This window comes from Phoxinus phoxinus, assembly GCF_949152265.1.
Source record: "Phoxinus phoxinus genome assembly, chromosome: 1".
In the NCBI taxonomy this organism is placed as follows: domain Eukaryota; kingdom Metazoa; phylum Chordata; class Actinopteri; order Cypriniformes; family Leuciscidae; genus Phoxinus; species Phoxinus phoxinus.
The window spans coordinates 27,855,823-27,877,384 of record NC_136876.1 but is presented as its reverse complement, the minus strand read 5'-3'; the positions used below and the strand labels follow the sequence as shown (position 1 = coordinate 27,877,384).

At 40.4% G+C, this 21,562-nt stretch overlaps 1 long non-coding RNA gene across 3 annotated transcripts in view; it reads left to right on the top strand.

Moving 5' to 3' along the window:
• Window positions 1–21,562, top strand: part of LOC306995212 — a 112,623-nt gene that overhangs the window by 67,156 nt on the left and 23,905 nt on the right. The window contains exons 7-8 of one of the 3 annotated variants that reach the window (XR_013796822.1): window positions 5,793–5,832; window positions 5,947–6,491. The exons of the other annotated variants lie outside the window; for them this stretch is intronic. This is a non-coding gene — a long non-coding RNA (uncharacterized lncRNA). Of the gene's footprint in view, window positions 1–5,792; window positions 5,833–5,946; window positions 6,492–21,562 lie in introns of those variants that run through there. 3 annotated transcript variants of the gene reach the window in all.

Below are 21,562 nucleotides of genomic sequence, written 5' to 3'. Positions count from 1 at the left end.
AGTAAATGCATCTTGATTTAAGAATTTTAGATATTTGGACTGGAAACAAGACAAAAATACTGAGTAAGAAAGGCATTTTTTTTGCAGTTTGAGTATCTTAAAATTCTATAAAATTACAACTAATAAAAATTAACAAAAAGCTTGAAGTGGAGTGAAGTGAGGTGTAAAGTCATCAAAGGTTAGGCCTATAAATAAATAAAAATTAAATAATAAGAAAACCAATTTTTAAAAAAGGAACGGTAAAATAATGTTTTTATGGGTTGTAACACAGTCTCATCTCAAAACGTCACATACTGACGTGGTTTGACCATACGGCAACCTACGACGAAAAGGGTACCCCTATAACGTCAATATGAGACGGTTCAGGTTATGGTTAGGTTTAGGTATGGGTTAGGGTGCCGTTAGGGGGCGCTGCTGGTGCGCTTATGTCTCCGTCTCATATTGACGTTATGGGGTACCCTTTTCGTCGTATGTTGCCGTATTGTCAAACCACGTAAGTAACAGTCTTAAGAATGTAGTCAAAGTTTTAAAAAAGATTTATCTTATTATGTATTTTAATAGAGATAATATGGAACTGGTAAAATAATATTTAAATAAAGCTCATACATTTATTTATTCAAGTGCAGTTGTATTCGTGTTTCTTGATGTAATAAACACATCACCAGCCAGCAGGTCATATTATGCATAATGCAATGCGTCGTGTCTCGTGTCAAGTTATTTACAATAGTGAAAAGGACAGGGATTTTAATCGCGTAATCATTCAGTCGGTTGTAGTGCCGCTCGCGCCCGTTAATGAAAAGTGAAAGAAGACGGTAGTTTTCTGATTCTCAGCGAAATAACAATACAATACACTAACCTGCGTTAAAGAAGGTTTTAATTGACTGGGATCCAACAACTCTCCTGGCCTCCCTCTCCTTCTTTTCGTGGCGTTTCTGATAACCAGATTTGTATTTTATTTTTCCCGACATTTTTCCAGTGAGTCAGTTCCACCAGATTAACGTCTTCAGGCAATGCCGCCTCAACTCTGATTGGTTCTCTTCACGAGCTGGGGCGGGGTATTTATTAATAACTAATAAATAGATCGGACTAAACCATTTTTAGGGAGGTAAGAGAAGCAGCTATTTGGAAAAAATATTTAACCAAGTTGCATGTTTTTTTGTGGTTTTCATTTTAAATCTCAGGCATACAACTAATAAATATTAAAATTATTTATGCAATAGTGTCCCTATAGTATAACTGCTGGATTTTGTGGGGCCCCCTGGGCAACGGGGGCCCCTATAATTGTCACTACCTTTCACCCCACCAGCGACGGCCCTGGTTGTAGCACTATCCTATTGCGTGCAGAGGGATTTTGAGAGACAACCGTTTATCCCGCCCATCGGATTAAGCCGCGTCTATGGAGAGTTGCCAGACTAAACATATTGATGTAAGTCTGGCTTGCCAGGCAAGGCAAAAACATCTTTCCCATCGAAAAAATGCCTTGATCGCGGCTCTCTGTTCCTCTTTTTCAAAATTAATGCGCTGTCTATATCTTCTATAACAGACGTGATAGCGGAATCTACACAACTCAATTCTCCAGCGGCAGCCATGAATTCAATCCAAGCGCTCTTTGATGACGTGGAAGATTACGTTACCATTGCTCATTTGATTGGTACGAACAATTTTTTTTAAAAAGACCGAACTTACCAACCACGAAAAATTTTGTGGGCGGGGCTAAGTTTGGCTGGCATCCAGGCTATAAATAGATGCTAAGGTTAGAGAAAACAGCATTTATAGAATTGACGTAGGATTTTGTAATTTATCAGACTTAGGGGCTGTTTACACGACACTATTTTCAGGTAAAAACTAAAAACTTTTTATGCATTTTGGCCGTTCATTTACAAGACAACTGTGTTTTTGGGTGCATGAAAACACAAACTTTCGAAAAAGTGTTTCAAATTTTTGAAAACGGTCTCAGTGTAAACAACAAAACTGATGACGTCATGCACATGCATATTACCTGTTCAATCTATAGTGTTTCATCGCCATCTAACGGCCTGGCAACAGAATAGAGCGTTTTTGTCGTGTTCGCAGATCCGCGTGAATGTGGATCGGTTTGACAGTGGTGTCGTCTGTGCGCGGAAAACTCAAAGGAAAACTCAAACTTCTACATTTTATGTTGTGTAAACGTACCCTCAATTAACCTTCAATTGACATCCCTATTTTCTACGTATTTGTATGTGATTTGTATTTATGCAAGTATTTATTTTTTGTGTATTTTTTTACTATAGGTTTTTCCCTTTGAACAGCAGTTTGTACTGCACTTCCTGACATTCTGACCAGTTGAGGCCAACATGGTCTCATAGGCTAAAAGGCAATTCTTGTTTATTTTTGAAAGGACACAGGCCTGCTCTTTGCTGTCCTCCTCTGTAGTGGATGGTTGTAGTCGGTTATTACTGTCAGTTATCTCACGAGGCACAGACATTTGTGAAGGGTCAGAGGGGTAAGTGCGAGAACTGTACTCACTTAAGCTCTCCGCTTCAACCATGTCCTCCTGCGAGACCTTGATCAAAATGTACACCCTGTATCTGAAGATAAAATGCTGTAAATTCACCACACAGACAAAAAGTGGACAAACACAAATAGTTTCCCATTAAAAACAGATTCCCTTAACACAGACAGACAGAACATTTGCTTATTAAAAGTGTTTTATTTCAGTTTGATGGGTCACATATTAGTTAAGTTTTTCTGCACTTCATTGTGCAATTCAAGCTGTTGTTCACATACTTACAACCTCCACTTGCTTTTTGATACAGTCAAGTAGACTTTTGTAAAAAAAAAATATATATATATTTTTATTGTAAACAGCCTTGAGCTTTAGGCGGTTTCTTCTCCCTGCCCTTACAGGCTGTTAAATAAATAATTCAAACATTTATTTTCAGTTATCTGTGTCTGAACCATACAGAGGTCACACAGTCTTCATCATAAACAATATATAAACACCTTGGGATATCTCATTCTTGTCTAATCTCAGCCTCAAGTGTGTTTGTCATTACTAAGCATATACAGTAGTGCAGGAAATGTTCCCTACATCAGCATGCAAGTGGAACATTATAATCATCATTTGATACAGTTATGGGTCTGCAGTGTACAGGCACCCGACGGTAGCAGTTTCAGTGATGCAGGAGTCCTGCAAATGGTGCGCACAATCCCATAGTTAAGTGGTCATTGCGATTTTAGAGTTGTTTTGCTTGACGAAAGTTATCTATTAAAACACTTGTGTTTTCTAGATAAGGTTGGCCCTTACAGCTCATGTTCATGTTTGCTGCAAAGCCTCTATTTCCTATGATCCATCATTTACGGCATTGTAAAGGTTGACATTTTCATTTAGCAGATTTGTGTGGGGGAAGTAAAGACGGGATTCGTGATTAGGCTGGTGATACTGTTACAAATGAGCTGGAGGCCGTTGGCGGAGTTAGCACTTTGTTTATTTGTCCCCAGATTTGGGAGAAAATATTAAAGGGTGAAGGAATTGAAATCATAATGAGAACAGTGAGTTTTGGTCTAGCTTGTTTTCAGCGATAATTGGGAAATAACAAAGACAACCTTGTCAAACCAAGGTAATTATAAAGAACAATCCAGCATTTCACAGTGCGAACCTTTAATTGGACTAACCTTTTATTTTATCCCTAAATCTGCATCTTGGCGATATCTGAACTTAAACAACTAAATTCATCTTATTTTCTGGGGATAGTGCCTCAAGGCAGAGGCAAAGTCGGCCAATGGAGAGAATTTTACGAAGATGTTTAAAAAAAAACCTGCTGTCTCAGCAGGATCGAGAAATGGATAATATAACCTGTTTAAACGGTAAGAAGGAGTTAAGTATATTTAAATCATTTATTCAAAATGAAATGCACATAATTGATTTCAAATGGAAGAGCCACTCAGATGGATATAACGTATGAGAAAAAAAAGCCCTGAGGGCAAAAGATATTGCAGGCTCTTTGAAACATACAGTCATTCACCACCTTAAATGAGGTGTCAGTTCTAATGTTCCTCTAAGGAGGAACTGGCTCTTCATACACGAGTGCCAGTGCCTTTCCTCTCTCTCATCCTAATGGGCGAAATAAAGTACAGTTAAAGAGAGGTTTATGAGAAGAGGAGTAAAATGATGGAAGAAAAGCTAGTGACAGTGGACAAAACAACAGAACACTCTAAATAGAAAGGGAGGAGAGCGAGACAGTACGAGTGAATACAAGTGCATTTTATGAATTGAGATGGAGAGAGAATGACAGATGCACTGAAGAGGAAAAAAAGGTAGAAATACAAGTAGAGAAGTAGATCTTCAAAAGTGTGAATCCCGTCAGCACAGACAGTGATCAGGCTGCCATCAGTCAGCTTTAGGCTAGATATTCTGACACACGTTTTGCCAATTAGGCACAGGTGAGGCTCTCAGACTTCAGATAATTGGGGTTCCATGCATCAAAGCCGATGAGGGGAGTAAACACGGCTCATGCTTGCAGATTACAGAAGCAGGGACTGGTATGCTGATCTCCTCTGGCTACTGTTAATGTGCACCCTGACTGATCACCAGCGAGGGTGATAAGAACAGGAAGTGTGTGAAGAGATCCGCTGAGTGTGAAATGATTTCTATCTATAATTGGTTGGGTGTTTATTTTTGTTTCTATTTTTACTTGGGATAATACACAGATGACACTATTACAGCTTTTAAATACAAAGTTCTGTCATGCAACTCTAGATGGTGCAGATAGGACCTTGACTCAACCTGCAATCACATCATTCTCTATAGGGCACATCTGATTGGTTCCTGCTGTATCAGTAGCCAATGAGCTTGCAGCTCAACCTTCAAATACTTGGTCAGCATTTGCTGTAGAAGTGCAGCATGCTTTCATAAACCCTCCACCTTCCCCAGCTCCGCCTGTATAGATCTGCTACGGATAATAAATGTACTGTATGCTATATTGTACAGTAGCAGCATGTCTTTCTTTCTCACAGCAGCATGTTGTGTGTGTAATGACAGTAGCAAGTCCCGTACTTGCTCTACTTGCTATAGGACGCTTTGGCATTTGGTCACTACAATGTTCTCAGTGGTTGCTAGGGCTTTACTAGGTGGTTCTTGTAAGGGCAATATTACGGGGTTTGTTGGTGTTTTCTGGATGGTTGCCATTGCATTACTAAATCATTGGTTACTGGCCCACATGTCTGAATGATATTCTTCATTCGATGTGTCTGGGAATTCTTTTGAATGCAAGTGTTTGAATATGATAGTGCACCACTTAAAATAAATGGATGCATTAAACTGATGATTGTATTAGCACAATGGAGCAGCTCAACATATTTTCAACATTGATAATAAGAAATGTTATTTTGCTTAAGCAGCAAATAATTATATTAGAATGATGTTTTTTTAAGCAGCATGTGACACGGAAGACTGGAGTAATGATGCTGAGAATTCAGCTTTGTCATCACACAGATAAATTACGTTTTAAAATATATTCAAACAGAAAACAGTTATTTTGAATAGTAATAATATCACTGTTTTTACTGTATTTTGACTGCATTGAGACTTCTTTCAAAAACATTTTTAAAAATCTTATCGAAGCAAAACATTTTGACAGTAGTGTAAAGATAATACAATTCCAATACAATATAGAAAATATAGTGAATAAATAAACATGATGTGCAATACAGAGCAGATGCACAGTAGGAGCAAAGAATAAGACACAAAACCATGCAAACACAGCAAAATTCCTTTTAAGAATATCTCTAATTTATGTATATCGATTTTCAAGATTTGGAGTGTCAGCATCCAAACAGTGCTTGTTCTTCCAGGTAGAATAATATTTTATTGAGGATATGATTTTCTTCACTTTTACCTTTACTTAAATCCTGTGCCTGTTGTTATTCTTCCTTTCTCATTTCTCCTGTTTCTCTCTCTTGGCAAAGTTGTCCATCTGGATTTGTTTGCATGAGGCTGAGGGGCAACTGAACCAACAACCTGTCTGATGAGCATCAAGAGCGGCTGCCTGCTCTGGCCCACTCATCTGTTTACACTCGCACACACACTCTCTAATCAGATGCAAAACTTCTGCCACTGCCTAGAGAACCATTATAATTGATCATTTCCAAACTGTCAAATATCCGGGAAGATTTTTATCATTTTAAATTTGAACATAGCAAAAAAATGGTGCAGATTTCATATGATTATTAGTGTACGAATGAAAGCGAATGCTGGTTTTGTTTTGTTTTATTCTTCTCCATTACTAGAATATGTTAGTGCTTTGAATACCTTGAATAACTTAAATGGATAGTTCACCCAAAAATGTAAATTGTGTAATAATGTATGCATTCTCATGTCATTCCAAAGCAGTATGACTTTCTTTCTGTGGCAGAACACACAGAAAACAGTGAGAAATATTTCAAAATATATATTTTCTGTTCTGCAGAAGAAAGAAAGTCATACAGGCTTGGAGCGACATGAGGGTGAGTAAATGATGACAACACTTTAATTGTGGGTGAACTATCCCATTAAAAACATGTGCTTATTATGATCAGGGATTAAGAGAGAGAAATGGCCTACTGAACTGAAAAACGCACATGATTATCAATAAATGAAGACTGAAACATGGCTGTAGATTGATCTCAGTAATTGAGTATTCCCAGCAAGGATGCTCCCTCTGTGGGCACAGCTGGCTGGCAGAAGGTGGTGTTTCTGTGGTGGCAGCAACCACCGCGCTTCATATGACTCGCTGTGACATCAGACTAATCAGCTCCAGCTGTCTGACATGATGCGGGAGTGGAACCCGGCGACATGCTAATAAACACGCGTTTACGTGAGGGTGTGTGCGAACACGTTAAAGCGAGCCGAGATGCACTATATGGAGATTGTGATGGAGTCAAACAGTTTGAGATATGGAGGGACCAATGAGGAGTGACAGATGGAGAAGAGCGAAAGAGACCATCTTTTGTGTCTCTGAGCACAGGCTGAGAAAGAGAGCAGGGCGGAATATACTGAAGCTGAGATTTGAGACTAAGGGTCTCGGAAAAGGAAAGTAAATATTGAGAACGGTGCAAAGAAACTTGCAGCGAGAGTAAGAGGAGAACGGCATGGTGTTGAGATTCAGGAAGAAGGGTTAAAAGGTGTGGGGAAGTAAAGGTGCGAGTGGTACGGGATGAGTAGACACCTAATGAGCTCACAGTCTGCAGAAACATATATATACACACACACACACTTCTACTGCATGGCTCATCTCTCCCACTTTTCCAGGAAGTGACATTTTTCTCTGCCTCCTGTCAGCTTCTGTCTTTAAGTGATTCTCCTTTACAGTTTTGTCCCTGTGGGTGCACAAGTGAATGAATGAGGGAATGCAAGCACTGTGTTTGTATTTCATTTAACATTGAAGTCTATTATGTTTTTTTTTTTTTTATCTTATCCCCCCATTGATTTATTGATGCTCATTTGTACAGAAATTCAGTGGGTGGCATTTTGAATGGAGGACATGTAGCCTATATAATAATGGCATGAATATACAGTACATGATGTTTTCCTGTGTGCAGGGTGTGCCACGTTATTTTCTACCTAAAAGAATAACAAACAAGATAAAACAACAGTTTTTGCACTTATAAATGTGGGTTTTTACACTTATTTAGTCGTTTTACGGTTTCTTTGCAGTAAAATGGAGGTTTAGAGGAGCGGTTATTCTTTTGTTTGTCGTTTCTGTGTGGTCATTGTAGTCAGATTCTACGATTGTACAAAAGACGAGCTCTGCTGTTATTGTCCCATCCCACGCCTTCTCCTTATAGTCTCTCTGTGGCCTGTGCTTCTTTTTATCTATACTTTTCATTTACACATTCAGCCATCATTTTTTTTATTTCACTTTTTTTAATCTCACTTTCTCTTATCGCAATCTCTTTCTCTGTTCTTCTTTTATGATGCTTTTTATGTCCCCATGCCATCTAAAGACCCCGTTTGACTTGCTCTTTCCTTATTTTCTCCCCTCATCGCTCTCTTTGTCGTGTGCTTTCTCCGAGTCGTTGAAGTGCACTTTTCAGAGATCACTCTTTGACTGGGATATTTTGCTCACTGTCATACTCACGGGGAACAGAGTCCTTCCCAACAAGTATGGTTGCCAGATTCACTCAACTTGTGTGAAAGTGTTTGCAGGGGTGTTTTTTGAGGGGGCAACAGTGACAGTCCTGACTCATTTGGTGCCCTAGGTGAGATCAGACATGACATAATCATTTTTGTCTCATGCAGTTTACGATTAGCAAGCAAGAGAGGACCAAGGTTCAAATTCCAACTTTATTTGGGACATTTATGTTATTTAAATTGTTTTTTTTATTTTTTTATTTAAAAAAAAAAAAAAATCAGATAATACACATTTTTCTGTTTACAAAAAATACTTGATTTGGGACATTAAATTTAAATATTGTTTTTATTTTATTTTATTATTTCATTTCAATTGATTTCAGATCTATCTATCTATCTATCTATCATCTATCTATCATCTATTTTTGATAATGCCCATTTTTCTGTTTACAATTTAAAAAAATGGAAAAAAAATCTGAAAAACATGAAATTGGGTAGCTTTCAGTTTGAATGAATGAATGATCTGCAAAAGGTATACTTCATTGAGATGACAAAAATTACACATGGGAATGAATTATTTTTTTCCCCCTGTTATATAAATGTCCCATTAAAACAAAAATAAATGTAAGAGTTATGAAATAGTTTAATATTAATCAAGTCGAACAACTGGGGAAAAGACCCCACCTACTATAAAAATGGAAGGAAAATTTGACAAATACACCTTGGGAGAGCACAAATATACCTCCACGAATGCCAAAGGCCAGAGCTCAGATAATTCCATTATATTCACAGCACATTTTTCCACAGAGTCCCGTCCTCAGTAAAGAGCTAGAGCTAGTGAAGCAATTTACAGTCAACCTCACATCCAAATGCTGGTGAAAATCTAAAATACTCTTGGTGAATGGCATCACCATAATCAACTGTTTTAGATGTTGCCTCATTTAACATGTAAGTCATTGAGTTTTATCTTGATCACTGGTTTGTAATTTAGAACGACAATGTGGTTACCATGGGAGCAAGGATTGTACAGGCATCATCAGTGGAAATAGATGAATATTCCCTTCTGTTGCACAAGGTTCTTATTTATTTGTATGTTTATCTTGAAAAACCCAGACAATTAACCGTCACACAGTACAGTATGAAGACATAAGAAACAAATACAGTGCTCACTACCACTTAAAGGTTGCATATGTGTTAGTATAAATACCTTATTTTAAATTAATTAAAGTGACTGCTGTATGCTTCAGCCGCTGCGGTACTTTCTAACTAGGCTGAAAAGGACCACAGAGACGAGGTGATAATGAAGATGTGTTATTTTACTGCATTCATTAATTTATCATGTGTGACTCTGTTCCTGGTGGCTGTCTTATTTAACTATAAGCGCTTTCACACATTGACCCGCTGCTCAAATACTTTACAGTGGAAATCACAAGTCCTTAGAAAGTTTGTTAACCATAAATAAATTGTACATGTATTCCAGCTATAATATCTCGAATGCAGTATGCAGCAGGTTTGCAGATGTATGGGAATATGTCTGGGCTACTGTAAATCTTTAAAGTTAAAGTGCCCCTATTAGGCTATTTTAAAGGCTCCTAATTTTGTATGGGAGGTCTCCTACAACAGGTTTATATGCATCAAAGGAAGGTCAAAAAACACTTTAATTTATAATAAAACTCATAATCTCAACTCATAATATAGGCTACATAATTTTTCAATGATTCTCAAACGACTCATATATTAATCAGACTCTAAATTAGAGTTCTCAACGGGCCTGAAAATTACAACCCGACCCGACCCGGCCCGTGGCTTTTAAAGCCCGGACCCGAACTAACCCGACACATCAACATTAATTATCTGCCCGAACCCGGCCCGCGGCCCGACGGCCGTGTATTTTTTTTTCTCATACACGTTATGACCAGCAGACGGGAATTCAAATCAACCTTTAATGTCCACGCCTTTTAACAATACAAACAACTGAAACAATAAACTTTAAATATATAAATATAGGCTATATAAATATGCCTTAGTCTAAATAAAAATCTTCACACAATAATAAATAAAAAGAACTCAAACATGTACCCAGCCAGCGAGGGGGCTGTACATAACCTGTAGAATTTCCATCAGAATCCAGCACCAGTCCAAACACTTTCCAGACCTCTGATTTCCCACTCCTGTAGTAGCGATGGTGAATTCACCTGCGGCAAGTTTACTTTTCACCAACTCCATCTTCTTCTCCAGGCTAAAGGCGCGCACGCAGCGGTGTCAGGTCTGCCCGCACCCCTCTCCATGATGCACGCCACGTTACACGCAGCAGCCAGACTTTCTTTACGGTGAACAGCAGCGATGATTAATTTTTGTATTTTTTATTTTTTCACTGAGCGGAAAAGATTAAGCCCGAGGTCCGACCCGACCCGAGTCATTTGCTTATATTTTCGACCCGAACCCGGCCCGACCCCGCGGGTCCCGTTGGGTTTGTCGGGCCGACCCGACCCGTTGAGAACTCTACTCTAAATCCTAAATCCCGCACAGTCTGTTGTGATTGGTCTACTGCTTACAGCGCCTGTCGGAAGCAGACGCCCATCACCATAAGTGAATATCAGCTCTGTCCTGAGGCTTCCTACAGCTCAGCGATTGTACACACTGTAAAGACAGTTACGATGGATTTGATTTTACCATATCAATCCGAGCGTGAGTCCGATGATGAAACATTGGAAGAACTAGTTATTCAACCTAAACCTCCATCGCAAGGACAACTTGAGCAGGACGACTTGATGTAGCCTGCATTATGAGATGTTGCAACTATAATTACTCACCATCAGCATTAACAAGTGTATGTCCATCAACAAACCGATGTGTATTATTTATTGCAGTGCACATGCGGGAACTGTATCAATAACAGCACATACATTAGCCGAGCACTACCGTGAATGACTGTGAATGTAACAAATGTTTTAAAACAAATCTTGCTCTATCCTTTATCTTTACTCAAAGTATTAAGAACGACAGACAATCTGTATTAACAGACACAGTTTTAAAATAGGCCCACGGCTGATTCGCAGAATTATTTCAGTAAGACCGTAAAAACGTGAGTTAGCTGGAAACTCACACAACATAAAGCACAAAACTAAAAATTTTGAACACCCGGTAGAAAATAGATAGGCCTACATCAATAATTACTTCCAGTTTGTGATTCTGAGGATCTAGCTGGTCCAAGTAAACTGGGTAGTGACCCATCTTTCTAGAGAAAGCTTTGAACTCCAATATTTAAGAAGCAGTCGTCAGTAAAATGACGTGTTGAGGGCTGGTCAAGTTGTTTGCAGGGGGTGACAATGTACAACATAGGTGTGCATTATTCAAATGTATCTTCTAGTGACGTAGAACCATAAAGCAGTATGATTCGAATGGAAAACGACTTAAGACAGTTCAGAGTCAATTCTTTCTTTTGAGAGACAATAACTTTATTATTTATAATTTTTATTGTGCACGTGCAACTTTACAACTTTGCAGAATGTTTACATTCACAAACAGCTATATTCTCACTACATGAAAGGGAATATTTGAAAAACGTTAATAGGGGCACTTTAATGGGGTCATATGATGTGATTTCTTGTTTTCCTTTTTCTTTAGTGTGTTATGTAGCTGTTTGTGTATGTATAAGATCTGCAGAGTTACAAAGCTCAAAGTCTCAAACCCAAAGAGATAATCTTTGTAAAAGTTACGGCTTAGCCACGACTTCCTAAAACGCTTCTTTCAAACACGCCCCCACAAATCTACATCTGTCTGTGGGGGCAGAGATTCATAACACTGCGCAAATGTATACGCAAAGAAAGAAGGCGTAACTGTTTATTGTTGCCGCCAGCGGCGCCATGTTGTTGGAGACACTGTGTTTTTCGTTGCGAAAGCCAAACTACTTTGTTTGGCCTTCCAAAAGAGGACAAAATTAGAAAAAAGTGGTCAAGCTTTATTTACAGAACAGTACAACCAAAATATTCGATTGTGTGCTGTGCATTTTTCGGAGGACTGTTTCCAGAACCTGGGAGAGTTCAAGGCCGGCTGTGCACAAAGGCTGCAATAAGGTTTTCTTATTTTAAGAATTTGCTCAAACACAAGTTTTGAGCAGTATAGAGTAGCGCTTGTATGTTATTTCTACAATCACAAATGCAGACACGGTTTTATTCGAACAGATTCAGGCTCGAATTGATAAGATAGTTATCAATAGACATTATCACCTATCATTATTGCTATGGGAGCTGATGTTCCAAATATGGTAAGGGGCGTGACATTTCCGTCACATGCTTGAGGTATTCGGGCCAATCACAATGCATTGGAGTGCAGGCCAATCAGAGCACACCATGCTTTTCAGAACGATGAGCTTTGTAAAAATCGGCACATTTCCGAAAGGCGGGGCATAGAAGAGAAACATTAATGTATGTGTAAAATAATTACTTTTTTTTGTACTTAAAACCGCGTAAGCACATTGCATTGAACCAAATACACAAAATAATGTTCTTTTTAGAACCGTCATATGACCCCTTTAATATAAAATAAAAACTGATGCTATCCACTTACTTTGTGCATGACCCTGCTCTTACTGTTCACAATTCAGATTATCCCATTTCGGGATAGATGCCTCATTGTATAAATATATTCATAGTCAATAAGTTAATTGTCAAGAAAATATTTAGTTAATTCAGTTAAAACAATTATTTTAATTTCATACGAATTACACTGTATTTCTACTTTGTCTACAATTTTACATAAAAATTGCAATGATGACATTCTTGGTCAAATATTTTTGAACAAATCTCACCCTGGTATCAATGATATTCCAGAAGTATCAATTATATTACTTTAAAACTGCCCAAAACTTCAGTGGAAGTGATTCAAAACTAACTTGTGTTCTCCACCAAGATGAAGCTTGTTTTATGCTTTCTATTTAAGGTTTTATGCTAATTTTTATGTTTGAGAGTATCTCGCTCCATCTGTATATGCTTTCTTGCAGGCCCATCTATGTAATTGCTATAATAAAGCTATCGCAGGAACATTGGTGTGACGAGAGAGAGAGAGAGAGAGAGAGAGAGAGAGAGAGAGAGAGAGAGAGAGAGAGAGAGAGAGAGAGAGAGAGAGAGTTAGTTTTGTGTTTATAGGACTTCTGGAAGGACAGGCGTACAGTTCTCCCTTCTCTCGTACAGCTGGGCTCTCCAACTAGACCAGCCTCATATAGTCAGGGACAAATGAGTGCTTCTCTTTTAATTAGTGCAAACATAAGGAGGCAGTCACCTTGTCACTGCTGGGCCTGAATCCAAACTGTGAAGCCAACAACAGAAGGGGGAGGGGGGTTAGGGGCTGAAGAACACAGCAAGGGCCACCGGGTTAAGAATGATGGGGGCCGGTGAAGGAACGGCATGTACAGAGGGCATGTACAGGTATAGGTGGTGTCAGCAGTGTTAAATGTTAGTGAAAAGGTCAAGGAGCATTTGTAAGGGCTTATACGGGGGATATGTAAGGGTATCTGAAGGGTGTTCAGAGGTTGAATGGGCTGTGTCATGGGGGATTGAATAATTCGAGACTTGGAAATCAGTGTTAATTTGTTAAAGGGGCACTTTTTGTGGAAGTTAGCAGATTTTATGAATCACCCACTTTGAAGCCAATGCAGGGACACAAGATTGTACTTAGTTTCAGGGAAAATGGCCTGGGGAGAAAAAAGAGCTAGCGTGGTATTTTGAGTTGCAGTTAAAAGGTTGCTTAGCTTCTCAGATAAATCATTTATTTGAAGCCGAGTCCCTTTATTGCTTACACTTGGATCTTCCACATAACGCATCCTCCTTTGTCTTTTACTTACTCTCTGTAATAAACACAAACACACACTCAAACACACATTCACACTGTAGCACATCCGGTTATCCTCTGGGGTTTTAGGTTTGAGCAGCTGATGGATGGGATTGGTACAACCAGGCTGGTATCGTTCCATTGAGACTGTGTGTGTGTGTGTGTCATCCGTTCCTTCTGTGCCCTGCAGAGCAAAATAAACATGCCAATGTCCCTTTCATACTCGTACTGCCCTGTATTTTGAACTCTACATGACCTTCTGTCCGTGTCCTCTGAAAACGTGCATGCACACATATACAATCCCCTGCATATACCATATAAACATTTCTTATGCGATGCTTATTCTCTTTTATGAAATAAATCACCTTTTTCATTATGTATGTACTTCTGTCAGGACCACTATCGTCAAATATGATTGACAATTAGCATACAGTTTGGATTGGTGGTATGGTTCCGTTCTGGGCGAGAACTTCCTGCGCATTCATGCAGCCTAGCATGGAGAGAGCAGCATTAACCCCCCTTGGGGTAAACAGAACAGAACCAACATGAATGTATGCAAATATAATTAATTCAAGATATTAAAGTACAACATAATTCGAGAATTTCTTCTGATTCAAGGGGAATCAGAATGCCAAATCCTGACTGGGCGACAGGAGGAGCTGGGGATGCAGGAGGGTAATTCGCTCCTGAGAAACGTGATAGCTGCTAATAATACTGAAGGAGCTTATATATGTATACGGTGATGGGCGTCGTATTCCTATAGGTAGATGTGGATCAGCTGAGAGTCAGCTGATGCGAGCTTGACTAACGTGACCTGCCAGAACTAATGCTACTCTTGCTATTTATTAGTATTAGTTATCAGGATCATGCAAAAACATACATGTGTGTGCATGCACAAATATGCACAGACTTAAAGCCCCGATATACTCATGGCAAAGTTCATGCTGTTGAGAGTGGCATTTACTGTTGATGAATTGGTTAATATATCTTTTTCCTTTCAATTACAGCGGTAGTTAAGAAAGCATCTAATCATAGCGATGTGGATGTTTGCACGAGCTCTGCAATTCGGCACTCAGTAGTCATGTCAAATTTATTTATATAGCACTTTATACAATAGATTGTTTAAAAGAACACTTCTCTTTTTTTGGAAATAGGCTCATTTTCCAACTCCCCTAGAGTTAAACAATTGAGTTTTACCGTTTTTGAATCCATTCAGCCGATCTCCGGGTCTGGCTGTAGCACTTTTAGCATAGCTTAGCATAGATCATTGAATGTGATTAGACTGTTAGCATCTCTCTCAAAAAAATGACCAAAGAGTTTCGATATTTTTCCTATTTAAAACTTGACTCTTCTGTAGTTTTACTATACTCTCATTCCTGCATAATAATCAAGGAACTGTGCTGCCGTACCAGCAGGCGCAATGATATTACGCAGTCCCTTAATATAGTCCCCAGCTAACTTCCAACGTGACCGGCACTAAGTTTGTAATATCATTGCGCCTGCTGGTATGGCACCACAGTTCCTTGATTATTACGCAGGAATGAGAGTAATAATTCCTAGTCATATTGGCCTTGAAAATCGCAACTTTTCATTTTCTGTCGGTCTTAGTACACTATGTACTACAGAAGAGTCAAGTTTTAATAATAATAATAATAATAATCATTACATTTATATAGCGCTTTTCTCGGCACTCAAATCGCTTTACATAGAAGCGGGAATCTCCTCAACCACCACCAATGTGCAGCATCCACGTGGATGATGTGACGGCAGCTATATTGCGCCAGAACGCCCACCACACACCAGCTTACTGGTGGAGAGGAGACAGAGATGAAGCCAATTATTATACAGTATATATATATGGGGATGACTAGGAGGCCATGATGGACAGAGACCACTGGGCAAATTTGGCCAGGATGCGGGGGTTACACCCCTACTCTTTCGAAAGACATCCTGGGATTTTTTGTAACCACAGAGAGTCAGGACCTCGGTTTAACGTCTCATCCGAAGGATGGCGCTCTTTGTCAGTATAGTATACCCATCACTATTCTGGGGCGTTAGGACCCACACAGGCCACAGGGTGAGTGCCCCCTGCTGGCCTCACTAACACCTCTTCCAGCAGCAACCTGGTTTTCTCAGAAGGTCTCCCATCCAGGTACTAACTTTTAAATAGGAAAAATATCTTAACTCTTTGGTATGTGTCCTACAACTTTATTTTCTACTATAAAGCGGCTCTCCATTTTGTTCATGTTTTTACTTATTAGACTGAACAAAAAACATGAACCGGAGAAGATTTCTACGTCAAAGACGGCAGAGCCTCAGAGCACACCAACCTGTTATGTAATTACCATGGACTAAAAGTAAAAGTTTGAAGGTGTGTACCCTTTTCTGGAAAGTTCGCTTTGGCAAGCTTATTCGAACTCCTGAAACGAATACAAAACGAACATTTCGATTTGTACTTATTTTGTTAAAAATTATGTCACAGCAGGTCATTCTTCGATTTCGCTTGAAGTATATCGGGGCCTTCAGATTTAATTTCTAGGATTCCTTCCTGCAGGGGTCTTATATTAGTGCAATCTATCATTGCACTAATATAAGTGCAATGATACATTGCACTTATATTTCTTATATATAGCACTTATATATATAGCGCTATAGTTCTTATTCGATCTACGTCATCAATGTTCACCATGTTGTTGACATAGAACACACGGCAACTGTCAGTCTGTCAATTGACAAGCGAGGCAGGGTCGGTATTATCCATGGTATTATCACTGTATTTATTTTTTTTATTTTTAAACAGCGCGATGGTGTGTTGTGTAATACACTGCTGTTCTAACAACAGCAAGAAGAAGTTAGTTTTTATGCGATACCAACTGTCAGAAAACGTGAAGGGAAGGAGACAGAGGAGTTGAGCCAGCGCAGGAGAGACTTGTGGCTTGATTTAATATTGACTCATTTGGATAAATATTAGGTAGGCTACACAAGCATAAATTTTTCTCAAGAAAAAAACAACTCACCTAATGCTGTAAACATACAGAGAGAGATATGATATTTCACGTCGGTAAATTAGGGAATGAACTTGCGCTCACGGGGACGGTTCGGCGAAAAGAGGTGTGTTCCGGCGCAAAACTTCCCTGGTGCTATTTTCCAGTTTTAGAAAGCAATTCCGCCACTGACTAGGAAAAACCCAGTCTAAAGACAGTGGCGCGTTGCGCGTCATATGGTATTTTAAGGGCGCACAATGGCCAGTATGTAGCGTGTGAACAACGCACATACACTTTGATTCTCTAATATAAACAGACGCAGCAGTTTTCATTTTTGCAAATCATACATTATTACAAGGAAAAATATTAACACACGAGGGAAATCATTGTTGTGTCCGTGAAGATGTGAAAAAAAATATATATTTAAAAAAAAAATCTAGTTTACACATTTACCCAAATTATACGCCTGTTTAACCGAAGCTAATTTGGGTGAGTTTCTCCCATCATCCCCAATGTCACTTCTCTGTGTTTTACTCTCCTCGGCTGTGAATCGCTCCTGGCATGCGCTGGCAAATCCGCCGTTATAATACCAATCCGCGTTGGAACAAGCGCGCCTGCTCTTAAAGGGAATGTGAGAGGACGCTCTGATTGGTATATTTCACGTTACGCCCAAACCACACCTATAAATAATGAAGCTACTTCAGACCAACCCCTTTTAGATTTGCGCCGGGCGCAAGAAGCATTTATCCTGCCGGGAAAATAGCAACAGCGCCGGGATCCGCCCACAAAGTTACTTGCGCTTTGCGCTTTGACACTTGCGTTTCAGATCGTTAAAATAGGGCCCTCAATCATCTTTGGTTATAGTGCATGCAAGAACAAAAATAAAAATATATATTTTACATTTATATGAATCTAAGTTTTGCACATTAGAAAGTAAATTAATTAAAACAACAGTTAATTTGATCACTTTAGTTGTTATGGGCATTTTGAATGCATGTTTGAGGAGGTTCAGCCCCCTATTGAACCCCTCTGACGGACCGCTGCTCTTCAGAATATTCCGTCTCACAAATCCGTTCCTGGGTAAATGTCTTCCCAAATCACACCAACAACGTGAAAGATTTTTTTCTCCCCCAAACATTCCTCATGAGCTCTTTAATGTTGCCACAGTGTTAACTACTGGCTGGGAGTCTTAGTGGCCGTGATGCTGACTAAAATAGAGAGGCAGAGATGTAGGGGAAGGAAGTTTGTCAGGAATGACAAGGTTATGAGAAGGTGATGAATATGAGGCAAGTATAATGTGACGGCTGATTTAAATTAACAGCCAGCCAAAGTGTCTGTGAGCTAATGCCTGAGCAGTTAATTGAACTGCTGGTGACAAGCGAGGGGTGCAGGGGAGAAGAGGGAGTGTGAGTGTATGAGACTAAGAGAGAGGGACTGTAATAGGATAAAGATATTCAGAAAGGAAACAAACAAATGGACTAATTACTCAAAATACATGGAGAGATTCATAAACCGATTTAGAAACTAATGGTGCTTTTCCACTGCGTGGTACGGTTCAGCTCGTTATGGTTTGGTTTGCTTTTCCACTGCAGTTAGTACCACTTCAAAATGGGTGGGATTATGGACTGATCGCCATAGTTGCGCCACCTACTGACGGGACATCATCCGCTCATTTGATCATCCGCAAAGTAGGAAAGTCTGCACCTCGTCTACTGACCACGATTCAACCATTTCTTTTTTCAAGTTGTGTGTGATGGTCGTTTAAAGCAAGTCATTTAAAGAAGTTAAATGATACTGCAGTGGCTGTTGCTGCTAGCAGGTTTGGTGTCTTGAACCGTACCATGCAGTGGAAAAGGTTTTTTTTTTTAAACAAAAATGGATCTTGGGCCAACAAAGTTTATTAAAACATATTTAATTTTAGTATGGAGGGCCTATTAGGATCTTCACTAAGGGCCCCGTTCCCACCCACTCAACCCATCCCCTCTCCTGTCACCCCGGAATGCGCAATAATACAATAACCTTTAAAGGGGTCCCAATTCACTTTGAGACATCTGGCAACATATCTCTTACGCCAAAAGAGTAACCTTGAACTTGACGCACAAAGTAATAACGAACACAGTTGCCCAGCCCAGTTTGAACCGCGAGAGGCATCAAAGCTTACACTTACGCTACTCCTACGTCATACATCGTCTAGTGTTACTCTTTTGGCGTAGGTCGACTTGCGTACGGTCGTCTTCCAGAAGCTAGATATTTTAGTCTATAAAGTTTTAAATATGTTTTTTTTATTACACAAACACATCGCTTCGCTTCAGAAGGCCTTTGTTAAATTAGTTCATTTCATATATCATCCAATTGTGTTTGTGTAGTCAAATCAATAAACTGGTGGCAGAGCAGAGCTGGGGAAGATACAGGTTTACCATCAGGGAAACCGCACCATGGTAAATAGATAATATGGCATTACCGAAAAGCTGACGTTATCACCCCAGAGAGGAAAAGGCGTTGTGTGCAAGCGGTACACCCAGCCAGTCTCACAAAAGTATTGGGTGCTCTGTTGCCTAGCCTCTGCACTACATATGTCTGTTAGAGAGGTGCCATTTGCCAGAGCCAACACTCCTTGTGGAGTGTGTTAAAACTCCTAGGGGGCATGGCTTATCCTGGGCCTAGAATGCCAAAGCAATGGCATCCACAATTCAGTGGGCAATCTTCTGTTCGAGACAGCCTTCCTCTTATGTTGTCTCACAAAACAGACAAAGAGGTGCTTAGAGCATCTTAAGCTCTCCCTGTGGTCCAAGTAAACACACATGGCGCGTACTGGACATAGCAACGACAAGGCTGGGTCTGCCTTATTCTAAAGGAAGTTCACCACTTAATCCCTAAATGGGGTCATGGGAACTTTGGGGACATAGCCCGCCCAGGGTCTCAGGATCACGTGAGAGTATGCCGAACCAAACTCTAGGCACGTTTTGCTGATAAAGAACGCCTGCATGTCACCCAACCCTCTTGATGGAAGTGAGCTCGGCCAGGAGGGCTGACTTCAAAGAGAGGGTCCAGGGTCTCAAAAGGAGCTATCTGTAGGCCCAGCAAGACAGAGAAGTCTCAATAGAGAATAAGGCAGGGCCTTGGAGGATTTAACCTCCTGGCGCCTCTGAGGAACCTGATGATCAGGTCGTGCTTCCCGTAATGACTGCATCGTGATGTGTCTCTATGGTGGGACTGGCGGCCACATACACTCCAACCTCTTCTGCAGGAAGTAAAGCACTGACCCGACTGCCCATCTCTGTAGGTCTTCACCTTGGGAAAAACAACAGTCTGCGAACAGACGCCACTTCACAGCATACAGGGGCTCTGGCTTAAGGGATAAGTCACTCAAGTCCACTTAGGTCTCCCGTGGAGGTCTGAGTGCTGGTGACAAATTGTGCCCTACTCCTAAGCTGTGAGCTCGGGCTGCAGCGGAGCTGGTGTGGCTGCTGCAGGCGGATGCTCTTAACAATGAGAAGATGGAGTGTGGGACCTTAGTGGCCTGTAGGTCATGGTAGAGTCACTCTGAGGCAGGATATGTTTGATGGCCTCTGTCTGCTTCTTGATTGCAGAGAACTACTGGGCAAAGTCCTCAACAGTGTCGGTGAAGAGGCCATCTTGCGAGATAGGGGTATTGAGAAAGTGAACCTTGTCACTGTCCATCCCTCATCTTTCCTGCACTACCAAGGTGTCTGGCCGAGAGCCTGCACCTTGACCTTCTTTGCTCGTAGAGTTCCTGCACAAATCCCGGCTCAGAACTACCCTTGTGCAGATATTTTTGTGCCTTGGCCTTATGGGCCATGGCATGTAGTGGAGAGCAAGCCTTTTTACATGCCTTGGAAGGGAATCTGGGACGATTCTGATAGCTAGTAGTGTTTTGCGAGCATAAATGCACGCCAATCACATATTCCACCTGTGGAACCTCCGTGTACTCCCGGGTTGTTTCACCATCGAGTGTAGTGAGGGTGGAAGAGCCTGTGAAGCGGGCCCTGGTGTAAAAGGTGCTTGCCTCCATGACTTCCTGAGCTCTTCATGCACTTCCGGGAAGAAAGACACTGGAGCTGGGTGTGGCTGTGAGTCGTGTTCCGAGCCCAGATACCAGTTATCCAGCTGTGAACACTCAGGACAGGGTGGAGGATACCATTCTAGCCTGATGTTCACAGCGGCCCCAGGCAAGCATGGTTGCCAACTCTGGGGGTATATGTTTGGGGCTCCCAAATGCGATCCCTAGTGGCAGTACATCGACACAAAGTTGAAGTAAATGACAAGATAGGGAACTGCTTTATTAAATCACACTTCATGTTTATAATACAAGGTAAGGGGATCGTCACATTTGAGGGTCCTGAGTACAACAATTTTGAAAACTTCTAACCTAGAGCAGTCCTAGAGCAGAGTGTTTGTCTTGCATGTTCTTTCATTCTTTATTATGGTACACTGGGTAACGTTTTTTGTTCCAAAATTTGTCAATACATCAATCATTATTCCAAAACATATTTTTGTCTTACCCTGGTTCGCTATGGTACAGTAAGGTTATTATGCCTAACATGTTTATATTATATACCGGGCAGAATGGTTTTCACTGTAAATTGCATACAGGGGCCAGATTCAGGTATGGGCAGGAATTTGCCCAGTGTTAGTGCTG